Here is a 22813-nt window from a genome sequence, read left to right as displayed (position 1 = left end):
AAATTACTTGCTATCACATCCTTTTGTAGTTGTTTAAACTTTGTGATTGAATTAAAACAGCTTTGAGGTTTATTATTATTATTATTATTATTATTATTATTATTATTATTATTAAGGGGCTAAAGTTTGTTGTTATTTTCATTTATTGTATTTATTTTATTGTTATTTGAATTTTGAATCAGAGTTTGCTTAGGCCAGACTTTCCATAGTGGGGGGAAAAAGACTCCCCAAACCCTTAAATTCACACATAGAATACAAAGCTGTAAGTAATTTCAAGCTAAAGCGCCAGACTAGAGGTTGTATGTCCTCAAGTCCCTTTGGAGAAATGTCTCACATTTTTAAAGGAAGTAAAAGAAAACTGAAATAAATGATACTCCATGTGATAAGTGACCCAGCTTAAATGTTATTATTGCAGCCCTTAAACTGGTAAGAATAGTAGTAATTGAACTAGGACATGTCCAAACTGATGTTAATATTCCAAGGCCTTTAACCCCAGCTGCTCAGATTGCATGTTATATTCCTGGATAATGGTCTAAAATCTGAAGAGACACATAATTCATTTTCATTTCTTTTGTATGCCTACATCTCTAAAATCCTTGGATTCCCCTCTGGATACTGCGGTCAAGCCAGCAGCGTTCGGTTTTCAAATTAAAGGACATTTTGAAATGATATGGGTTCCACGTTGTCTTTTGAATATGGACTGATTAGAAATTCGTGTTGTGGGAGACGTGATTCAACACAGTTCTGGAATCTGGAACCTGGGAGTTATTACGCTTAAATAAAGAATTTTATTCATAAATATGTGAATATTATTAAAAACAGCCATTAAAAGTTTATAGAAAAAGTTGTATCTTCATCAGCATATGGACTTATGTGATCGGGTCAGTAGGTCACATGACCTGGGAGCTATTGAGCAAAATTACAGTAATTTTCATAGAAATTTTAATATTTTTTATCAAGACCATTACACACTAAATAAACGACGTGTGCAGCGGCCCCGAAATGGCATTAGCAGCTCATCAATGGTGACATAAGCAGCTGCACATCCGCCTGATCTCTGAGCACCGTGGAGTCCCTGAGCCAGCAGCACGCCGGTCACCGTAATAACCGGGTGATATGGGTCCGAGGAAGATCTTGGCAGCAGAGGAAGTCGAGGACATTAAAAAGTCTCTCGATTTGCTATCTGAAGAAGCTTCTGCTGTCAGACTGCAGCAGAGGAGCATATTGGACCTGGTGGAGGAGGTGAAAGTTCTGCGGCTATAGAACGCAGAGAAGGAAAAGCGGATCAGCTACCTGGAAGGCGGAGTGGCAGACCTGGAGCAGTACACCAGGATGAACGACGTGATCATCACCGGGCTCCAGATTAAAACCCTGGTCAGACGCTCGGGCTGTGACCGCTAACAACGGGGCAGAGTCGAGCAGGAGGGAGGGGGAGAAATATGCATGCGCAGTAACAGGCTCTGTAGCCACCGGCAGTCTCTACAGGAGGGATTTGTGCCGTGAAAGAATCTTTCCACCTTGGGAGCCGGATTAAAAACCTTCCAGATACAGTACATCCGCAAACTGGTGTCGTGTAAACGGACCCCCCAAAAGTGAAGAAAGCTTTGCGGATACACTCGAATTCGTTGTTGTGTAAACTGAGCCTTAGTGATGAGAAACCAGACTCCTTTAACTGACTCACAGGTTTTTGAGTCATTCATCCAAGTGAATCGGTTGTCTGTGTCATTTGAGTCATTTCATTCAGTTGCACATGCGCACCATTTCCACCCACTCCAGGAGCTGGGGGCTTAGCTGAACTGCTACGAACCACGGGGGAGCATCACGTATAAATGCTGAAAGACTTCTGAGGAAAATAAACAATAAGTACACACTAGTGTACTTTAGTGGCCCTGGTCTCTTTGTTCTAGATTATGTGTGTTGTTTCTGAGGTTTATTTGTACGAGGTGAACGGACTTGTGCAGCTCAGAGCTGCTGACCGGAGGCACGTCCGAATTGTCCCTCCAAACTCCTTAACTATCGACTTTTCCTTAACCCCGGAAGTGTTTTGTGTGGCAGCCAGGATAAGGATTGTCTGAATTCTCAATAAGCAAAGGAAAGGAGGCTCGTTGCTTCCTTTAGAGCCACGAAGTGAAGACAATAATCTGGCGCCGACTGCATGGAGAGAGCCGGCTTAAGTAGTGGAGCTGATGATGATCATCCACACCTGTGAAAGCACCTGCAACCAATCTAGCTCAGGGGGGAAGGGGGAAAACAGGAGGAGCAGACAGGGAAAACAGACAACAAAACACACGTGGAAAGCACTACAAACCCCAGCTCATGACAATTTAGAGTGACTAATGCGATCTAGACATTGAATTCTTACATAAAACCAAATCAAAACAAGTGGAATTGCTCAGCACATACATTTTATTACATGATAACATGAAAAATGTTATTCAGAGCAGGCTCGAGCATGTCCAAAATGAGCTCCAAATTGAGGTTGTGCATGTTGTCCCCCGCCGGCCCAATAAGCCATAGATCCATTGGCGTTTCGACATCACCTGGGGGAAAGAGGGGACAGAGGGGGAAGAGATCACACACTGCAAGATGATTGTCCTGCGGTCCATCCCTCGCAGAGGGAGTTCATCTGTGATGGAAGAGATCTCAAACAGGTAAAACATATGAAGGTCTCAGAGCATGTGGGGACTCATCGCTGAAAGTTTTGCGTACGATTTGATTCACCCTACTTTACATGTGTTATGGGGTTATATTTGTATAATTCGTGTTTTACTATTATTATAACGCACTTCCGGCATCTGAAGCAACCAGAGTTCAATGATTTTTGATCGCTCAACCTCAAGTTTTTCTTCGAGCAATTTCATTTTTCCTCAAAATAATAAAATTAACAAACTAGTATGACAAAAACAAAACAAACCAGCCCTGAGCTTACCCAAAAGCTGATCACTGGTTTGGTCATATGCACTTCTGTTGATTTATTATACGTTTTTCCACACACTAACGCTCATTAAATCAGGCCCGCAAAGGACAATCATGTCTCCACAGTGCCACCTGCAGGTATTTTTTCAAACAGTTTTTGGCGTGTCAGGCAGTTGCCAGCGAACAGCAGTTTAACATACAGGATATACAGGGTGAGTCAGGGGTAACTGTGGAAACATAACCCAATGCAGAGTGAGCATGTGTGTATCACATTGATACATAACCAAACACCATATTTCCAGTCGTGACAACACAGACTGGAGGATGCAGTGGTTATTTGACATTGAGGTATGTTGTGTTAAAGTGGAGAAACAAAAGGGGTGTTGAAGCCCCGCCCATCAATGACACAGTTAATGTGCATCATCCATGACAACAGAAAATATCAAATGTACCTTGGTCTTCGCCATGAACAACATTCGGGTTTGGGTTAGGATTCGGGTTTGGGTTTAGGATTGGGTTTGGGTTTAGGATTGGGTTTGGGTTTGGGTTTGGGTCTGGGTCTGGGTTTAGGATTGGGTTTGGGTCTGGGTTTGGGTTTGCGTTTAGGATTGGGTTAGGGTTAGGGTTAGGGTTAGGGTTAGGGTTCGGGTTTGGGTTGTTAACTTCCTCCACAGCATCAGGCAACTCTCCTATTTCTGACCGAAATCACACAACGAAATAAACGTGTTATTAGTTTCTCATTGAGGGGATTTTGCCAACAAATCAAACAATCAAAACATAACGTGGTCTTCCCTACCAATTTGTCCCTGGCCGTTATTAAATTGTTCCATTTTTTATACTTTTATAGCTCTCACAAATATCCAACGTGGTGTGTCTTTTAATGCAAGTGTGATCGATCCAAAGTGGTCCTTCAAGATACTGTGAATACTGTTCAATTTTGCTGTGGATCAAAGGATGAATTTAAAGTGAGGGCATGATGTCACTAACCTTTGATGTCCTTCCTCTTTTATTCACATCATTTCTCTTAAAGGCCTTTTCATATGGAAGTATCATTTGTGAAAAAGGTTTGTGTACTTTTTCACCAAACAATTCTACAGGTACACAAAATAAATCTACAGGTAGACAAAACAATTCTACAGGTACACAGCTCACGGTACAGAACTACAAATTCACTTTTACAAGTGCACAAACCTATTTAACCAATAATACCTCCATACTTTCAAGGGCTGTTCGTGCGACCAATGTCCGCGAGTGTCCGCGAGAGTACGCGTGACGTCAAAATCATCATCCGCCCCCCGTCCGGTATATTCGGCGGTTCACCATGTCCCCGTCTGAACAATCACAATTTAAAAGCAAATAAGGCAACCCAGACGGCTCAGAACTCCTTAAGTGAAACATAACGTACTTTAGGAAAGGTGCAGAACAGCGGGCAGCAGAAGTTGAGATATTTTCGGGATCGTTACGTTACGTTATTGAACGCACACGGAAGTGAGCCCAGATTGGAACATGGACACTCACGTACTCGCAACACTTGAGGACATTGGTAGCGTGGAGAGACCTGCTCCTTGCGGCTGCGTGTGCGCAAAGTAAATGTCGGTCACGCTCAGTGTAATTTGTAAATCATTAGGTCCCGGAACACAGGCTGCGTGTTGTTCCGGCGGCAACAGAGAGACAAAAATGTTACGGAATACTTCTATTTTTAAAGCACCTTTTGCTAACTAAACGGGCCAATAATATCATGTGAACACAAACAGTCAATTAACCTAAATGTTTAAAAAAAGAATGATGAATCAGCGTTAAAGAACCACGGACAATCAGCCGGTATGGAACGCATCCTTCTCTCTCTCTCTCTCTCTCTCTCTCTCTGAGTGACAGCTGTCAAATCTGACATGTTTCAGCACACAGTGCAAAATCACCGCTAATTTAGCCACTCTGTCTAAATGTTTAATAAAAGAAAGATGAATGAGCCTTAAAGAAGCACGGACAATCTCTCTCTCTCTCTCTCTCTCTCTCTCTCTCTCTCTCTCTCTCTCTCTCTCTCTCTCTCTCTCTCTCTCTCTCTCTCTCTCTCTCTCTCTCTCTCTCTCTCTCTCTCTCTCTCTCAGCTGAAAATGAAAAAAATACGCGTGCTTACTTTTTGACATCAGGATTCTCGTCGCTTACTGGCTTACTGGAGGTTCTACTGGTTCTACCGGAGGTTCTACTGGAGGTTCTACTGGTTCTGTTTGAGGTTCTACCGGAGGTTCTACTGGAGGATGCTGTGGATTCAAACTAACACCATGCACTATTTGAATCCAGGGCTACTGAGGAACCTGTAGCCTGATCCAGTGGAGAAGAGGAACTCCTCCAGATGAGGATGGGAGTGAGAATTGTTTTTGATGCTTGAATTATTACATGTATATATTTTATTCATACATGAGTTAATAACTTACTGAATTCGTAGTGTGTCATTCTTTTTGTTTTATGTCCTCCTCATAGACCTCATAATTGTTGAAATTCACCCGAGACAATTTCTTCTTTAAAGCAACATTACATTGTTTATCAAATAAAACAGAGAAATGTTAAGTTCTATGTTTTACAGTCATATAGAAGTATTTACAGTCTGTCGATCTCTCTGTCTTTATCCATCTGTCTCCATATATTTACACATGAGTAGAGAATGGGTTTTGTGTGGCGGCCAGGATAAGGACTGTCTGAATTCTCAATAAGCAAAGGAAAGGAGGGTCGTTGCTTCCTTTTGAGCCTCCTTTAGCATAGGAACCACCGATGCATCCTGTCGCAAAGGAGGCGAGCTCATGCTGCCCCACAATTCCTTGCAGCTACAACATTTAAAGGGACCCGCTGATCCGAGTGTTCATTGAAACTCACCATGTTGGAAAAAGGGAGCAGATCATGTCAGTTACCAAAGCAATAATCTGCCTTGAACAACTTTAAATCATATAAAACCCAAATGCCCTTTTTGTAGTCCATTTTGGGAAACTTTCGAACACCTTTCCTTAACTCCGTGACGTCATCCACGGGGTTAAGGTAAAGTCGATAGATAAGGAGATAGGAGGGACTTTTCAGACGTACCCTTAGAGAGAATAGCCTTTTGCGATGTAAACAAGGAAGTGACTGCTAACTGAGGAAGACTACGGATGCAGCTGAAACATGTCAGCAAGGTAGAATCTTTCCTGCATATACCTGTCGTTAAAAAAGAGTCTATAATATATGAGGTTTAGAAGGACAAAATGAACACAATTCAACTATCAATAAACCTCCTTTGGCATCACAAAAAACTACACTATCATAGAGGGGAAAAGATTTCTGTTTAGATAACAGATGTGTTGTGGCTCTGCAGGAGGAAGAATTAGAACGTGGCTCCATCAACGGCCCCAGCAGGAGGAAGAATTAGAACGTGACACCATCAACCAGCAGTACAGCGGAATGCCTGATGACCAGCAGGAGCATCAGTGTCAACATAACGATGCTCCTAGAAACCCTGAAGCTGGAGTCAAGACACCTCCAGAAGAGAAAGTGTCCAGGATAGGGACATTATTGACCTGTGTATCACTGCAGGGGTTCCTGGGAAGGGAAAGAAAGAACTTTGGAATGTTTAAAAACAATGTAATTTTCCTATATACATAATGTTTCTAACTTGTGTTTTTACTGTTGTAGGTTTTGCTGAAGTTAATTCAATAAAGTTTCCTTTATCTTCTTCTTGATATCTTTCTTTGCTGGACAGTGTAACCGATGTGTGTATTTATGTATTTACTCTCACACAGTATAAGCCATTTATGTATTTATTCTAAAGAGAAATTATTAGAGCTAATGATTGGAGTGCTTAACTGTAGGATGTATATTAGACAAATGTAACACAGTACATAACATTGACATGGCCAGAAGGATGACAACACGCAGCAGGTATGTGAAAAGCTGGTTAATTCATTTAATATACATCAGGGATCTTCAGTAAAACAAACAGTAAAATAGTTATTTGTATGAACAGTACATTTCTGATCAGCTGCTTTTATTATTACTGAACTCCAAGGAGATGAATAGCAAAATGAAGGCAGTATAGGAGGCCAGAAGTAATAGTAACACTGTACTATACACAGAACTATACACTGTACTTTATACAGTACTATACACGGTACTATACATAGTACTGTACATTGATCTATACACTGTAATATACACAGCATGTATGTGACAGAAAAGGTATTATTTTCAATAATGTTCTAAAGTTTAGATCATCCTATAAAATATCATGTACAAATCACCTTCCTACTGAACCAGAGAGGAAACAGGTTCCTCCTCCTTCTCCTCCGCCTCAGTTTGAAGGTCCATCATCCAGCCATGACAGCCACCGCGTCATCAAGTACGCTCGTGTTCCAATTCTCCATTAACGCCGAAGCATCTTCGTAAATTTGCATTTCCGCACTTCCGAGGACGCCTTGCAAGTAGTTTCTTGTGACGTAGGCGAGTACACACTGGCACTCTGAGAATTGGAAAATGGCCTCTGTGTTTGTGTAGAATCACTCTCTTTCTCAGCCGTAAGTTGGTGAGAGAGCGCGGCCGTTCCTGTACAGCTGACCATGTGGTGAGAATGTCTTTGTTTAATAAATAATTGTGTTAATTCTTAACTATCTCAGATCATTTGTTTCCATAGTCAGCCACAGTTGTGGAACATGCAGAATCACGAGAGAATAGATATAAAAATCACATCTAATATAATATTTAGTATTGATAGAGGACATCAATATAATACTAGCCTTGTTGAGACATAATGCTTTGGTTCACGTTTGTGTTTTTATTTTTACATTTTCACATTCTTGTCTTTTTGGGGATTTATGGCTGCTGTTGAACCTCAGTTGTTTTGTTCTTCGATCAGAGATGTCGGGGGCTAGGCAGGGTTTGAGTGTTTTGGGGTTTTCCATATACCATTGCTTAATGTATACATATTCCTTTGTATCACTCTTTATAACAATCCTCATTTACTTGGGCTGGACTGCATTAGGCGGTCACCTGGGCAGAGGGGCCGTGACAGTCCTTTTCCTGTAAACTGACTGATATGCATTTTTTGGATAGATTTCTACTCACAGGTCTTTGGCTCCCATACTCCACACCTTTGCAGTGGCTGTGCGGTGCTGCTCAATGACAAATTCTATTGTTATTATTTCATCAATTGCTCTGAACATGTATGTGATATCCATTTCTGGAAGGGGAGGATTTGAGGTATATTTTCTGATTTCTTATTTTCTTATTTCTTCCTTTTCGTCCTTTTGTCAGCACGTCTCTGGGAGACCTGGAGAAGGGAATGTTTAGGTAATGAGTGTCGAGGCGGGATTCCATGTCCTATTATGGCTGGACACACTGTCCATGAGGCTTGTGTATTCTGTTCCCTAATATGGAACTCTACGTTCTGACATTCTGGGCTGGTGGAGTTTCTGCCAGAATGCTATATAACACGCAGATGGCCGGTGCTCTGGAGGACGCACTCTGGCTCTGGCGTCATCCTGCAGCTCTTTGCAGATACGAGCTGTGATCTCCATGCTTCTAACCTTGTGAATCAACATATTTTTTGTGCATGCAAGAAGACATCAGCGGAAGTTCTTTTTTCATTCTCCAGGTAACATGGATATCCTGGTATGTTAATCCAGGTAACACAGATATCCTGGTACGTTAATCCAGGTAACAGAGATATCCTGGTATGTTAATACAGGTAACAGAGACATCCTGGTATGTTAATCCACGTAACAGAGATATCCTGGTACGTCAATCCAGGTAACAGAGACATCCTGGTATGTTAATCAGGGTAGTAGTACAGGCCTCTGGTCACCACATTAGTAGTACCTAGTTCTTCTGCACATATTCAGTAGAGCCAATCCGAACAAAGTTTCCTCCGTGGTGTCATGACTCTCAGTCCATATTCTCTTGCACTTGGTACTTTTATTTTGACAGTCACCGTAATAACAATTCAACTTGATGTTTATTTTGACAGTCACCGTAACAACAATCCAACTTGGTAGATTTATTTAATTTTATTTGAAAACGTGTGGACATGAGATATCATACCACAAGGCATTCACATATAGTGATTCAAATCTTTATTATTATAATTATGACATCAAATCAAATCAAACACACACACACACACACACACACACACACACACACACACACACACACACACACACACACACACACACACACACACACACACACACACACACACACACACACACACACACACACACACACAGATGTTTTTTTCAAAAATATATTTAACTGTTTTTGAATAAATATTTTTAAAGAAAATGGAAAAGAACAAAGCGACAAAATGTCCAATTCAGAGCAGATGGGGGAGGCACCTCATGGAGATCAAAGCTTTAATCTTTTTTTCACTTTGATCTTTTCCACTACTTTCATGACATCACAAAGACATGAGTTAGCATATAGAACCCAAACGCAGACAAAGAGCATTAGTTTACAGCATTATAGTTTGCTATTCATATATACATATATATATATTTAACATTTTTGAATTTTTTACTTGTGAAAATGACTTCCCACTTTTTTTCCAATCTCAAAGAAAAAATCAAGGACGGTCTAGTTTTTGCCTTGACCTCTATCCTGGCACCTTTCTTGATTTTTACCATCCTGGGCAGTATTTTTGACACTTTATTCGCCTCTGGGTGGAGCGGGGGATAGACAGAACGTGGTGGAGGACTGGGAGCACAGAGGAGCAGGAGCAGGAGGACAGAGAAGAAGAGCAACAGGAGGAGCACAGTGGCGAACCCGACCTGCTCAGACACTAAGCTATCTGCCGGCTCCGCACGCTTTGGGTGTGGTCAATGTACGTGCGTAAAGCCGTATGGGACACAATAAGCATAACCTCTGTTCCTCAGACTCAAAAGGAGAGGGGCAAAAGCTCAGGAGCTCAAGGGCCATCAAACTGTAGGCCTCAGGGAGGACCTCTGGTAAATACGCCACATTCGGGCGTAAGGAAACCTTGGAACCATCACCAGAGAACTGGGTACAAGAGGGTATTACTGACAAAGCATGCAGATCACCCACTCCTTTAGCAGAGCACAGAGCCATGAGCAAAGCGGTTTTGTATGAAAGAAATTTCATATCACCCGACTCATGAGGTTTAAATGGGGGTCCACACAAGACCTCCAGCACCAATGTCGTAGACAAGACGAGCCGACCCAGACAACAGAGGGAGAGGGGTTTAAATACATTGGGAAGGGGTGGACACAAGTGGAACACAATGATGGGTGCACACTGAGGAATAAGGCCATTGTTAATTGGAAACATGAGGTGAGAAACATAGGTGTAGACACAGAGATCTGACAATAGCCCCCCTTCAAGGGCCGGCTCCTGACGGCCCAAAGACAAGGGCGGGGACGAGGGCCACAGAGACTCCAAACAGAAGGCAACCCGTGCCAAAGGGACTGGGAACAGAAGGAAACCCATGCCAAAGGACTGAAAAGACTGGGACTGACAAGACTGGGGGGGGGGGGTGAACAGGAACTTATAGACTGGGGGGAACACTGGAACCTACAGGCTAGGGGAGAACACAGGAACCTAGAGACTGGGGGATAAAACAGGAACCTATAGACTGGGGGGAACACTGGAACCTAGAGGTTGGGGGAACACTAGAACCAAGAGACTGGGAGAGACAAAGGAACCTAGAGAATGTGGGGGAGGACACAGGAACATAGAGACTTTGGGGGGAACACTGGAACCTAGAGACTGAGGGAGACTACAGGAACCTAGAGACTGGGGGAGACTACAGGAACCTAGAGACTGGGGGGAAACACTGGAACCTAGAGGTTGGGGGAACACTAGAACCTAGAGGTTGGGGGAACACTAGAACCAAGAGACTGGGGGAGACAAAGGGACCTAGAGAATGTGGGGGAGGACACAGGAACATAGAGACTTTGGGGGGAACACTGGAACCTAGAGACTGGGGGAGACTATAGGAACCTAGAGACTGGGGGAGACTACAGGAACCTAGAGACTGGGGGGGAACACTGGAACCTAGAGACTTTGGGAAGAATAGGACGGATCACCGACCAACGGCCTGTAAGGTCCGAAACGGTGGTTTGTACTCCGGTCCCAATTTTTTCCCTTTCTTACTTAATGGTAAAAGTTAATTTAAGATGTTTTGCAGATATGGAACACAGATGGGCCCATTCAGTGCGAAAAGGGACCCCTTGGCAACACTATTTGTGTGTAAATTAAGTGTTTTTGTGTAATTATAGAAGACTGCCATTTTTTTTTCAGTGATCATTGGTAGTTCTTTACTCCATAGAACGATAATTAGAGTGAAAATTACAGCCTACAAAGGCCTGTTTTAAAATTAAAATACTGTGTAATCTGTGAAAATAGCGTTAAAGGTTTGGAAAGTGAGTGGTTAACTTGTTTAGTGCTAATCAAAGTAGTGGTACACTCAGCAAATTCTTGGATTTTTAAACTGGGATAATATAAAATGGTTAAATTAAGAATTGGATGGTGTAAATACAGCAAAAATTGATTTTTTTGTTTGTTCTGTTTGTTTGTGAGTTTGGATGATTGTGTGTATGAGATCACTTTGCAGCTCTCCTTGTTAACCTGCTGAGGTGATAATGATGCTGAATGGTAACAACTGTTGTGGTATGCACGCTAAGGAGTGACTGTGAGTAGTTGACCGATCACGTTGTTAATAGAGTGGTGAAAAAGATGATGTTACTGGGCAGCATCGCTCGGTTGGTAGAGCGATTGTCTCCCAATTGGAAGTTTGCAGGTTTGAATGTGTGTATGAATGGCTGAATGTGATGAGCTATGTAAAGTGCTTTGGGGCTGCTGTCAGTGAAAAGGTGCCATATAAGTGAGTCCATTTACTAATGTTTGTGTTCTTTGAGTTTTGTTTGTTTTACATATTTGTGAATAGGCAATCGCCACTCCGGTCTGCAGTCCTCGACTCTGCTCCATCATCACCAGCAACTCAGGATGTGGACTTCACTGGAATGTTAAGTACAGACTTGATTATAAGCAGGAAGGTGACTGTATTCAGATTTTTTGTCATGTTTTGGTGACTACTGTGTGTTGTGTTGGTTTTTTTTCTGCCCTGTTGAGATTCTATGCAGAACAGGAGATGCGGCTTTAACAGCAGATAACACCCAATGGAACAGAGAGAACAGGTTCTAGTGGAGCCCAGAGGAGCTGGAGGAGTGATGATGGACCAGAGTGAGGAGGATCGTGGAAGTGGTGGATTGACCTAAGAACTTGGACAATTGTGATGTGATGACGACAAGATATGATGTGAAGTGAACTGCATGAAGTGGTGATGACCAACTGAGGAAACATAAACATTCAGATAGATTTGTAAATTAACTGTGGATTAGATCACTTTTGAGGCTCAAATTAGATTATCTAAATGTAGGATTAAACTTTTAAATGGATTGATAAACTATTTACAATAAAGCTTCTATAATGTGTTTTGTTAATGTCTGAGGGGTATATGCTTTGATTTGAGATAATATTGGAAGGAAACCTAGAGAGTAATAACTAGCTGCAGTAAAATTATGAGAAAATCATTAATATTTGATTAAATTAGCATTAGACACTTCTACAGAGAGTAAATTTATGATATGTTGTTGTGTTGAGCCATGGATTTTCTCAGTCTCAACAAGAGGGAAGGTTCATATCATAATTATACAAACCACAGGGGAGCATCACGTATAAATCCTGAAACACTTCTGAGGAAAATAAACAATAAGTACACACTGGTTTTTAGTCGCCCTGGCAGTATTGGAAGAAGTTTGTTTAGCTAGAAATTATTGTAAAACTCACTTATTGAATCAAAAGTCTTCTCAGAATGACTTAAACATTAATGCTCTTAGGCAATGTAACTTCTTTGTGTATTTAATTTCAGTTTAACTTAAAGCAGTATGAGAGGTTTGACCTGAATTGTCACAAAACATTTACATTTCAATGTGAATTATAAACACTTAATGCCACTTCAAAGTGGTAAAACCTGTTTGACAAAAGTAGTCTGAACATAGTTCTCTCTAAAACTTTTTCAGAATATCCCAGTCTTCCTTCTAACTAGCGTAATCTTCTGGGTTATTTTTTTCGCCATATCGCTCCCCTGTGGGTACTTATCGTTTATTTTAAAATCCTTTATTTTAAAGCTGCACTGAGTTTGCTGCTTCGGTGCGGCTTTTTCTTTAGTTGTTGTTGTAAACTGGGGGTACATCCACACGACGAAAAAAAACCGTTTTTTTTTCTCTGTGTTACCAATCTTACAAATTCTGCTGTACAAATCAGCCCTTTGTAATAAACTACAGCAATGTATATATTCTCTTGTGTTCTATACCAGGGCTCTCGAACTTACTTAAAGGTTTGTATCTGAGTTTTATTCAAGGTCAGAGGTTAGGAAAGATTGGCTTTAACAAGATATTTGTAATGAATACGTCTTTTCATTGAGCCGGCATGCATAGAAACCCTATGTTGATGATAGAAACTGAGGCAAACACAGCTGATACAGTTTGTTATTGAGTGAAATTAGTTATAAATTGAAAAAATTTAAAGTGAGAGCTCTGTACTTTTGGTTCTGGGAAACGGTGTTGGAGTGAGTGCTCTGCTCTGAGTTCTGGTTCTTGGTTCCTGAAAACAGCGTCAGAGTGAGCGCTCGCTGTACTGTCCACTCTATAATCTCCTGCTCCGAGTCCGCCACTAACTTTTCCTGCTACTTTCCTTCAGGTCAGCTCAGACACATGAACAGTGATTAGGTCTGGGTATTTGATAAACCCTGCATACTTTGTTTATAAATTTGTGAGGATTTCTAAGAATGCAAATATAGCAGAACCTGCAGTTCTCCTACTGTCAACGTACTGGAATCCAAATACTGTCACATAATTTACAGTCGATATGCTGTAAAATTACAATAACCCTGTTATCCTACTGTCATGTACTGTAATCCAAAAAACGGTATTATACTGCTAAATAGATTACAGTGGATCCGCTGTAAAATAACGACAACCCTGTTATCCTACCGTTAGGTACTGTCATTCAAAAAACAGTATTATACTGTTAAATAAGTTCCGGTAGATGCACTGTAATATAACCACAACTGCCACCGTTATTTTACGGTCATATACCGTAATTCAAAATACGGTAATATACTGTTAAAATACATAACAGGAGTGGTATCGTAAAATATCAGTAAAATACAGGCATCCCTGCTGCCAGTATTTTACTGTTATTTTACAGTGAAATTTGTTACAGTGTGTATTTTGCACCAGAATGTTTTAAAACTGACTTCATTTTCAGGAACTGTTTGATCTTGTAAAAAGATAGAGAATTTCATTACATACACTGAACACAACAAAGAAAAACTTTAAAGTGTAAATTTCAAGGTTATTATAGCAATGGAGGAGGAGGCGGAGGAGGAGCAGGAGGGAGAGGGGGAACAGGAGGAGGAGGAGCAGGAGGGATTCCAGAGAAGATTCCAGGCCAGGGACACCTGGGGAGATTTTCAAGTGAATAACATTTAAAGGGGCCGGAGCCCACGATTGGGCCGACCCGACGGGCCAGGGGGCGAGGTTATTATTATTATTATTGTTATTATTATTATTTAGGGGTTAAGGTTTATTGTTATTTTCATTGATTGTATTTATTTTATTATTATTTGAATTTTGAATCAGAGTTTGCTGAGGCCAGACTTTCCATAGTGGGAGAAAAAATGACTCCCAAAACCTTTAAATTCACACATAGAATGCAAAGCTGTAAGTAATTTCAACCTAAAGCGCCGGACTAGAGGTATTATGTCCTCAAGTTCCTTTGGAGAAATGTCTCACATTTGTAAAGGAAGTAAAAGTTTATAGTAAAAGTTATATCTTCATCATATGTACTTATGTGATCGAGTCAGTAAGTCACATGACCTAGTAGCTATTGAGCAAAACTACAGTTTTATTCATGGAAATGTGAATATTTTTAAACAATGACCATTGAACACCATTGAAACTACATGTGTGTCTCAACAATCATGACTAGTTACACAATCCAACACTGATTTGGAGTCAATAGGTCACATGACCTGGGAGCTATTGAGCAAAATTCCTGTAATTTTCATAGAGATTTTTATATTTTTCATAAAGACCATTACACACTAAATAAACGACGTGTGCAGCGGCCCCGAAATAGCATCAGCAGCTCATCAATGGTGACATAAGCAGCTGCACATCCGCCTGATCTCTGAGCACCGTGGAGTCCCTGAGCCAGCAGCACGCCGGTCACCGTAATAACCGGGTGATATGGGTCCGAGGAAGATCTTGGCAGCAGAGGAAGTCGAGGACATTAAAAAGTCACTCGATTTGCAATCTGAAGAAGCTTCTGCTGTCAGACTGCAGCAGAGGAGCATATTGGACCTGGTGGAGGAGGTGAAAGTTCTGCGGCTACAGAACGCAGAGAAGGAAAAGCGGATCAGCTACCTGGAAGGCGGAGTGGCAGACCTGGAGCAGTACACCAGGATGAACGACGTGATCATCACCGGGCTCCAGATTAAAACCCTGGTCAGACGCTCGGGCTGTGACCGCTAACAACGGGGCAGAGTCGAGCAGGAGGGAGGGGGAGAGATATGCATGCGCAGTAACAGGCTCTGTAGCCACCGGCAGTCTCTACAGGAGGGATTTGTGCCGTGAAAGAATCTTTCCACCTTGGGAGCCGGATTAAAAACCTTCCAGATACAGTACATCCGCAAACTGGTGTCGTGTAAACGGACCCCCCAAAAGTGAAGAAAGTTTTGCGGATACACTCGAATTCGTTGTTGTGTAAACTGAGCCTTAGTGATGAGAAACCAGACTCCTTTAATTGACTCACAGGTTTTTGAGTCATTCATCCAAGTGAATCGGTTGTCTGTGTCATTTGAGTCATTTGAGTCATTTCATTCAGTTGCACATGCGCACCATTTCCACCCACTCCAGGAGCTGGGGGCTCAGCTGAACTGCTACGAACCACGGGGGAGCATCACGTATAAATGCTGAAAGACTTCTGAGGAAAATAAACAATAAGTACACACTAGTGTACTTTAGTGGCCCTGGTCTCTTTGTTCTAGATTATGTGTGTTGTTTCTGAGGTTTATTTGTACGAGGTGAACGGACTTGTGCAGCTCAGAGCTGCTGACCGAAGGCACGTCCGAATTGTCCCTCCAAACTCCTTAACTATCGACTTTTCCTTAACCTCGGAAGTGTTTTGTGTGGCGGCCAGGATAAGGACTGTCTGAATTCTCAATAAGCAAAGGAAAGGAGGGTCGTTGCTTCCTTTCGAGCCTCCTTTAGCATAGGAACCACCGATGCATCCTGTCGCAAAGGAGGCGAGCTCATGCTGCCCCACAATTCCTTGCAGCTACAACATTTAAAGGGACCCGCTGATCCGAGTGTTCATTGAAACTCACCATGTTGGAAAAAGGGAGCAGATCATGTCAGTTACCAAAGCAATAATCTGCCTTGAACAACTTTAAATCATATAAAACCCAAATGCCCTTTTTGTAGTCCATTTTGGGAAACTTTCTAACACCTTTCCTTAACTCCGTGACGTCATCCACGGGGTTAAGGTAAAGTCGATAGATAAGGAGATAGGAGGGACTTTTCAGACGTACCCTTAGAGAGAATAGCCTTTTGCGATGTAAACAAGGAAGTGACTGCTAACTGAGGAAGACTACGGATGCAGCTGAAACATGTCAGCAAGGTAGAATCTTTCCTGCATATACCTGTCGTTAAAAAAGAGTCTATAATATATGAGGTTTAGAAGGACAAAATGAACACAATTCAACTATCAATAAACCTCCTTTGGCATCACAAAAAACTACACTATCATAGAGGGGAAAAGATTTCTGTTTAGATAACAGATGTGTTGTGGCTCTGCAGGAGGAAGAATTAGAATGTGGCTCCATCAACGGCCCCAGCAGGAGGAAGAATTAGAACGTGACACCATCAACCAGCAGTACAGCGGAATGCCTGATGACCAGCAGGAGCATCAGTGTCAACATAACGATGCTCCTAGAAACCCTGAAGCTGGAGTCAAGACACCTCCAGAAGAGAAAGTGTCCAGGATAGGGACATTATTGACCTGTGTATCACTGCAGGGGTTCCTGGGAAGGGAAAGAAAGAACTTTGGAATGTTTAAAAACAATGTAATTTTCCTATATACATAATGTTTCTAACTTGTGTTTTTACTGTTGTAGGTTTTGCTGAAGTTAATTCAATAAAGTTTCCTTTATCTTCTTCTTGATATCTTTCTTTGCTGGACAGTGTAACCGATGTGTGTATTTATGTATTTACTCTCACACAGTATAAGCCATTTATGTATTTATTCTAAAGAGAAATTATTAGAGCTAATGATTGGAGTGCTTAACTGTAGGATGTATATTAGACAAATGTAACACAGTACATAACATTGACATGGCCAGAAGGATGACAACACGCAGCAGGTATGTGAAAAGCTGGTTAATTCATTTAATATACATCAGGGATCTTCAGTAAAACAAACAGTAAAATAGTTATTTGTATGAACAGTACATTTCTGATCAGCTGCTTTTATTATTACTGAACTCCAAGGAGATGAATAGCAAAATGAAGGCAGTATAGGAGGCCAGAAGTAATAGTAACACTGTACTATACACAGAACTATACACTGTACTTTATACAGTACTATACACGGTACTATACATAGTACTGTACATTGATCTATACACTGTAATATACACAGCATGTATGTGACAGAAAAGGTATTATTTTCAATAATGTTCTAAAGTTTAGATCATCCTATAAAATATCATGTACAAATCACCTTCCTACTGAACCAGAGAGGAAACAGGTTCCTCCTCCTTCTCCTCCGCCTCAGTTTGAAGGTCCATCATCCAGCCATGACAGCCACCGCGTCATCAAGTACGCTCGTGTTCCAATTCTCCATTAACGCCGAAGCATCTTCGTAAATTTGCATTTCCGCACTTCCGAGGACGCCTTGCAAGTAGTTTCTTGTGACGTAGGCGAGTACACACTGGCACTCTGAGAATTGGAAAATGGCCTCTGTGTTTGTGTAGAATCACTCTCTTTCTCAGCCGTAAGTTGGTGAGAGAGCGCGGCCGTTCCTGTACAGCTGACCATGTGGTGAGAATGTCTTTGTTTAATAAATAATTGTGTTAATTCTTAACTATCTCAGATCATTTGTTTCCATAGTCAGCCACAGTTGTGGAACATGCAGAATCACGAGAGAATAGATATAAAAATCACATCTAATATAATATTTAGTATTGATAGAGGACATCAATATAATACTAGCCTTGTTGAGACATAATGCTTTGGTTCACGTTTGTGTTTTTATTTTTACATTTTCACATTCTTGTCTTTTTGGGGATTTATGGCTGCTGTTGAACCTCAGTTGTTTTGTTCTTCGATCAGAGATGTCGGGGGCTAGGCAGGGTTTGAGTGTTTTGGGGTTTTCCATATACCATTGCTTAATGTATACATATTCCTTTGTATCACTCTTTATAACAATCCTCATTTACTTGGGCTGGACTGCATTAGGCGGTCACCTGGGCAGAGGGGCCGTGACAGTCCTTTTCCTGTAAACTGACTGATATGCATTTTTTGGATAGATTTCTACTCACAGGTCTTTGGCTCCCATACTCCACACCTTTGCAGTGGCTGTGCGGTGCTGCTCAATGACAAATTCTATTGTTATTATTTCATCAATTGCTCTGAACATGTATGTGATATCCATTTCTGGAAGGGGAGGATTTGAGGTATATTTTCTGATTTCTTATTTTCTTATTTCTTCCTTTTCGTCCTTTTATCAGCACGTCTCTGGGAGACCTGGAGAAGGGAATGTTTAGGTAATGAGTGTCGAGGCGGGATTCCATGTCCTATTATGGCTGGACACACTGTCCATGAGGCTTGTGTATTCTGTTCCCTAATATGGAACTCTACGTTCTGACATTCTGGGCTGGTGGAGTTTCTGCCAGAATGCTATATAACACGCAGATGGCCGGTGCTCTGGAGGACGCACTCTGGCTCTGGCGTCATCCTGCAGCTCTTTGCAGATACGAGCTGTGATCTCCATGCTTCTAACCTTGTGAATCAACATATTTTTTGTGCATGCAAGAAGACATCAGCGGAAGTTCTTTTTTCATTCTCCAGGTAACATGGATATCCTGGTATGTTAATCCAGGTAACACAGATATCCTGGTACGTTAATCCAGGTAACAGAGATATCCTGGTATGTTAATACAGGTAACAGAGACATCCTGGTATGTTAATCCACGTAACAGAGATATCCTGGTACGTCAATCCAGGTAACAGAGACATCCTGGTATGTTAATCAGGGTAGTAGTACAGGCCTCTGGTCACCACATTAGTAGTACCTAGTTCTTCTGCACATATTCAGTAGAGCCAATCCGAACAAAGTTTCCTCCGTGGTGTCATGACTCTCAGTCCATATTCTCTTGCACTTGGTACTTTTATTTTGACAGTCACCGTAATAACAATTCAACTTGATGTTTATTTTGACAGTCACCGTAACAACAATCCAACTTGGTAGATTTATTTAATTTTATTTGAAAACGTGTGGACATGAGATATCATACCACAAGGCATTCACATATAGTGATTCAAATCTTTATTATTATAATTATGACATCAAATCAAATCAAACACACACACACACACACACACACACACACACACACACACACACACACACACACACACACACACACACACACACACACACACACACACACACACACATACACAGATGTTTTTTTCAAAAATATATTTAACTGTTTTTGAATAAATATTTTTAAAGAAAATGGAAAAGAACAAAGCGACAAAATGTCCAATTCAGAGCAGATGGGGGAGGCACCTCATGGAGATCAAAGCTTTAATCTTTTTTTCACTTTGATCTTTTCCACTACTTTCATGACATCACAAAGACATGAGTTAGCATATAGAACCCAAACGCAGACAAAGAGCATTAGTTTACAGCATTATAGTTTGCTATTCATATATACATATATATATATTTAACATTTTTGAATTTTTTACTTGTGAAAATGACTTCCCACTTTTTTTCCAATCTCAAAGAAAAAATCAAGGACGGTCTAGTTTTTGCCTTGACCTCTATCCTGGCACCTTTCTTGATTTTTACCATCCTGGGCAGTATTTTTGACACTTTATTCGCCTCTGGGTGGAGCGGGGGATAGACAGAACGTGGTGGAGGACTGGGAGCACAGAGGAGCAGGAGCAGGAGGACAGAGAAGAAGAGCAACAGGAGGAGCACAGTGGCGAACCCGACCTGCTCAGACACTAAGCTATCTGCCGGCTCCGCACGCTTTGGGTGTGGTCAATGTACGTGCGTAAAGCCGTATGGGACACAATAAGCATAACCTCTGTTCCTCAGACTCAAAAGGAGAGGGGCAAAAGCTCAGGAGCTCAAGGGCCATCAAACTGTAGGCCTCAGGGAGGACCTCTGGTAAATACGCCACATTCGGGCGTAAGGAAACCTTGGAACCATCACCAGAGAACTGGGTACAAGAGGGTATTACTGACAAAGCATGCAGATCACCCACTCCTTTAGCAGAGCACAGAGCCATGAGCAAAGCGGTTTTGTATGAAAGAAATTTCATATCACCCGACTCATGAGGTTTAAATGGGGGTCCACACAAGACCTCCAGCACCAATGTCGTAGACAAGACGAGCCGACCCAGACAACAGAGGGAGAGGGGTTTAAATACATTGGGAAGGGGTGGACACAAGTGGAACACAATGATGGGTGCACACTGAGGAATAAGGCCATTGTTAATTGGAAACATGAGGTGAGAAACATAGGTGTAGACACAGAGATCTGACAATAGCCCCCCTTCAAGGGCCGGCTCCTGACGGCCCAAAGACAAGGGCGGGGACGAGGGCCACAGAGACTCCAAACAGAAGGCAACCCGTGCCAAAGGGACTGGGAACAGAAGGAAACCCATGCCAAAGGACTGAAAAGACTGGGACTGACAAGACTGGGGGGGGGGGGGTGAACAGGAACTTATAGACTGGGGGGAACACTGGAACCTACAGGCTAGGGGAGAACACAGGAACCTAGAGACTGGGGGATAAAACAGGAACCTATAGACTGGGGGGAACACTGGAACCTAGAGGTTGGGGGAACACTAGAACCAAGAGACTGGGAGAGACAAAGGAACCTAGAGAATGTGGGGGAGGACACAGGAACATAGAGACTTTGGGGGGAACACTGGAACCTAGAGACTGAGGGAGACTACAGGAACCTAGAGACTGGGGGAGACTACAGGAACCTAGAGACTGGGGGGAAACACTGGAACCTAGAGGTTGGGGGAACACTAGAACCTAGAGGTTGGGGGAACACTAGAACCAAGAGACTGGGGGAGACAAAGGTACCTAGAGAATGTGGGGGAGGACACAGGAACATAGAGACTTTGGGGGGAACACTGGAACCTAGAGACTGGGGGAGACTATAGGAACCTAGAGACTGGGGGAGACTACAGGAACCTAGAGACTGGGGGGGAACACTGGAACCTAGAGACTTTGGGAAGAATAGGACGGATCACCGACCAACGGCCTGTAAGGTCCGAAACGGTGGTTTGTACTCCGGTCCCAATTTTTTCCCTTTCTTACTTAATGGTAAAAGTTAATTTAAGATGTTTTGCAGATATGGAACACAGATGGGCCCATTCAGTGCGAAAAGGGACCCCTTGGCAACACTATTTGTGTGTAAATTAAGTGTTTTTGTGTAATTATAGAAGACTGCCATTTTTTTTTCAGTGATCATTGGTAGTTCTTTACTCCATAGAACGATAATTAGAGTGAAAATTACAGCCTACAAAGGCCTGTTTTAAAATTAAAATACTGTGTAATCTGTGAAAATAGCGTTAAAGGTTTGGAAAGTGAGTGGTTAACTTGTTTAGTGCTAATCAAAGTAGTGGTACACTCAGCAAATTCTTGGATTTTTAAACTGGGATAATATAAAATGGTTAAATTAAGAATTGGATGGTGTAAATACAGCAAAAATTGATTTTTTTGTTTGTTCTGTTTGTTTGTGAGTTTGGATGATTGTGTGTATGAGATCACTTTGCAGCTCTCCTTGTTAACCTGCTGAGGTGATAATGATGCTGAATGGTAACAACTGTTGTGGTATGCACGCTAAGGAGTGACTGTGAGTAGTTGACCGATCACGTTGTTAATAGAGTGGTGAAAAAGATGATGTTACTGGGCAGCATCGCTCGGTTGGTAGAGCGATTGTCTCCCAATTGGAAGTTTGCAGGTTTGAATGTGTGTATGAATGGCTGAATGTGATGAGCTATGTAAAGTGCTTTGGGGCTGCTGTCAGTGAAAAGGTGCCATATAAGTGAGTCCATTTACTAATGTTTGTGTTCTTTGAGTTTTGTTTGTTTTACATATTTGTGAATAGGCAATCGCCACTCCGGTCTGCAGTCCTCGACTCTGCTCCATCATCACCAGCAACTCAGGATGTGGACTTCACTGGAATGTTAAGTACAGACTTGATTATAAGCAGGAAGGTGACTGTATTCAGATTTTTTGTCATGTTTTGGTGACTACTGTGTGTTGTGTTGGTTTTTTTTCTGCCCTGTTGAGATTCTATGCAGAACAGGAGATGCGGCTTTAACAGCAGATAACACCCAATGGAACAGAGAGAACAGGTTCTAGTGGAGCCCAGAGGAGCTGGAGGAGTGATGATGGACCAGAGTGAGGAGGATCGTGGAAGTGGTGGATTGACCTAAGAACTTGGACAATTGTGATGTGATGACGACAAGATATGATGTGAAGTGAACTGCATGAAGTGGTGATGACCAACTGAGGAAACATAAACATTCAGATAGATTTGT

The sequence above is a fragment of the Lipophrys pholis genome, assembly GCF_963383615.2.
Source record: "Lipophrys pholis genome assembly, chromosome: 13".
NCBI lineage: Eukaryota > Metazoa > Chordata > Actinopteri > Blenniiformes > Blenniidae > Lipophrys > Lipophrys pholis.
Note: the sequence above shows the minus strand (reverse complement) of the source record.